General features: G+C 37.6%; 1 long non-coding RNA gene across 1 annotated transcript in view; it reads left to right on the forward strand.

Moving 5' to 3' along the window:
• LOC107575839 (uncharacterized) overlaps positions 1 to 3,346 on the forward strand; it is a 4,599-nt gene extending 1,253 nt beyond the window's left edge. Inside the window, exon 4 of the long non-coding RNA XR_001607949.1 lies at positions 1,697 to 3,346. This is a non-coding gene — a long non-coding RNA (uncharacterized lncRNA). The remainder of the gene's footprint in view (positions 1 to 1,696) is intronic.
• Positions 3,347 to 3,367: the final 21 nt, after the last annotated feature.

Raw genomic sequence — 3,367 nt, forward strand, 5'->3', positions numbered from 1 at the left:
ACGCAGTATCTCGTTCCCCTTTTCTTACCACCAAATTATTAGATTAATTGTCAAAATAGTCGACCAATTACTCAATTACCAAAATAATGTGACAACCCTAATGTGTTACACTGGCCAGGTGAAGGAAGGAGGAGCAGAGGATCTAGAGCCTTGTATTTAAAATCTTAAGGCAAAGACTATAATCAATGAGCATTGAAGAAAAGTAAAGGCAATCTAGGACTGACTGAAACTGAGGGACTGAATACAAAAAGAGTAACTAAACATGACGTGAGCATAGCAAGGCAAGGCAAGTTTATTTATATAGCACATTTCATACACAATGGTAATTCAAAGTGCTTTACATAAAAGGAAGTAAAATAATAAAAAAATCACAACAATAAAACGGGGAACTTGAAAACTTTAATAATGATTTAGAAATAGATTTAAAATGAATTTAAAAATAAAAAATAGAAAACGATTATACATAAAATACAGTGCAATCAGTTCGGACGTAGCACAGTGCTCATTCAATAAATACACAGCTAAACAGATGAGTTTTGAGTCTGCATTTAAATGTGACTAATGTTTTAGCACATCTGATCTCTTCTAGAAGCTGATTCCAACTGCGGGTGGCATAATAACTAAAAGCAGACTCCCCTTGTTTTGTGTGAACCCTTGGCATTTCTAACTGACTCGATCCTAATGATCTGAGTGGTCTGTTAGGTTTATATTCAGTGAACATATCTGCTATGTATTTAGGTCCAAGGCCATTGAGTGATTTATAAACGAGTAAAAGTACTTTAAAATCAATCCTAAATATAACTGGAAGCCAGTGTAAGGACCTGAGGACTGCTGTGATATGCTCAGATTTTCTGGTTCTAGTCAGAATTCTGGCAGCAGCGTTCTGGATGAGCTGCAGCTGTCTAATGGTCTTCTTGGGAAGGCCGGTGAGGAGACCATTACAATAGTCCACCCTGCTGGGGATAAAGGCATGAACAAGTTTCTCCAAGTCTTGACTGGAAACAAAACCTCTAATTCTTGCAATGTTTTTGAGATGATAGTATGCGGATTTAGTTACAGCTTTGACATGACTACTGAAACTAAGGTCTGTCTCCAGAATCACACCAAGATTCCTGACTTGATTTTTAGTTGTTAGACCCCTAGAGTCAAGGTATGCATTCACCTTGAGAACTTCATCCTTGTTTCCAAATGCAATGACTTCGGTTTTTTCTTTGTTTAACTGAAGAAAGTTCTCGCACATCCAACTGTTAATTTCATCAATGCATTGGCAGAGGGAGTCAATGGGGCTGTAGTCATTTGGAGATAAGGCTAGGTAAATCTGGGTATCATCTGCATAGCTGTGATAGGCGATTTAGATAAAAGCATCTGTGAAAAACAAACACAAATGTATATTTTAATTTTAATATAAATTTATTTTATTATAAAAGTATCGTTTTTTTTAGTATTTTAGAAAATCAGATTTTATTATTATAAATTCCAACTAGTAAAACATTCAAATAGGATTCTATTTGCATAAAGCAATGTCTCTGGTGGCCCTTTCTCATTGCAGTGCTCATTATACCGGATATACATGTAAATTATTAACCAACTGGATTTAAAATTCAGGCTAGTCCATGAGCAGCATGGAAAGAGATCTGCAGATCTCCTCCTGTAGGATCCAATCAGCTTAATAACCCACTGAAGTTTCTCCCGAAAGGTGCAGTCAGAAATCAAACGAAAATGGCGCAGCTGGACGGTGAACCGGTACTTTGCGGGGGATATAAAGCGCAGGCATCCGTCCCTGGCCAGCAGTGGTGTGAATGGGGGCACACAGCTCTCCATCCTCAGCAAGAGCAGCTCACAGATCCGCATGTCCAGCCTGCAGGCTGAAACACCGGCCACATGAGCGCTCAGAGGAACAGACAGAAGGCCAAACTCCTCAGAACTAGAGCGACAAAATAATCTACGTCAACATCTGAGTCCTGTTTCATCTTTTGAGTCTGTATTGTGTCGGTTGAAGCTGTAATATCTGTCAACCGTCCATAAATGACAGGCTTTTGCTATGGAACTCTGAGGAGCTCACAACCATTGGTCTATTTTGTGCCAAGCAAACATGGATACTTTGATGTGGACTTGTGGATGAATCAGAATTGATCTGAACTGAAAGGAATTACAGGCCAAGGGGAAATAAGGAATCCATAGCATATCTAGTATTTAGGATGTTTTCATCCAGAAAGCTGAAGGTCGTGAATAAGTTGGATATTTTTGTACATATCAACATCACACGAGTCTCTCATAATCTCGTTTCTCTGTCTGTGAAGATTTGTGACAGTTCGAGATTCTCAATATTTTATTGTCAAAGCATCATCGAAGAAGATGAAGACAGTAGCCGACCTCACCGCAATGGGATGTGGGACATGCACAGTCATTTTTGAAGGAGAAGAAACCACATATTTCACACAGGAGCTTAATGAATAACTGATCCCCAGTTCCTAATACCAATTTAATATGTAAATATTTTCATATGTTGTAATTGTAGAATGAAGGACTGAAGGAAAATCAAGTTTAAGGACTACGAAGTTTAAGGATCCACATTGTGGATGCTTCTTGGGCGCAGTGTTGAAATTTTTTACCCAGTCAAAACTAACATTAGCAAAGAAAAACTAGCATTTGAAACCTCATTAAAACAGTGAGTAACTTAACTTGTCAATTTGTTTTCATGAGTAGATTCCTCTTGTACTTGTACTTGTGCTCCTATTTTTTTAAACAGCCGCTAGTACAGAAAATGTCAGTTAGAATGCAACAATGGAACAAAGTTCATGCCGCAATGTTTGGCATATTAATATATAACTGGGTAATATGGGTGTAATAGATTTGTAATATGCATGTTGATTCCTCCCCCACACACTTCTATGACTACTAGCTGTCATACAGTTAATTTACAGCAAAGAATTATGAAACTTTACACTCATATCAATAAATAAATTCTTTATAAGCAATTTTTTTCTGTTTAAAGGCTGAGCATTTTCTTGTAGCTCTTCTGACTCATAATATTTGATCTTTTGCTCATTTTGTAATTTAATGTCATAAAAGCATTTACAAATAGAGCACTTTTAAGATTCCAAAGAAGATTTTTTTGAGTATTTGACCTCTTAAGACGTCATTTGCCGTACAAGTTTGCAAGTCTTTGCAACTGATGTCACTGCATACGAAGATGTTTTTTGCTTCTTCAAAGTGCCTTTTTTGCACAAAAGAGACAACTGTTTGGTTTGACAAAGACAAACTGCAACACATAACTGCATCCCTCTGTGAAAGTGCTTTTATTATGCTTCAGCAAACCAAGAGGCCTTCAGAGAAATCAAGCTAGTCCCCCCCCCCCCCGGTTCTT

Source organism: Sinocyclocheilus grahami, unplaced genomic scaffold (genome assembly GCF_001515645.1).
Source record: "Sinocyclocheilus grahami isolate Dianchi unplaced genomic scaffold, SAMN03320097.WGS_v1.1 scaffold2936.1, whole genome shotgun sequence".
NCBI classification, from domain to species: domain Eukaryota; kingdom Metazoa; phylum Chordata; class Actinopteri; order Cypriniformes; family Cyprinidae; genus Sinocyclocheilus; species Sinocyclocheilus grahami.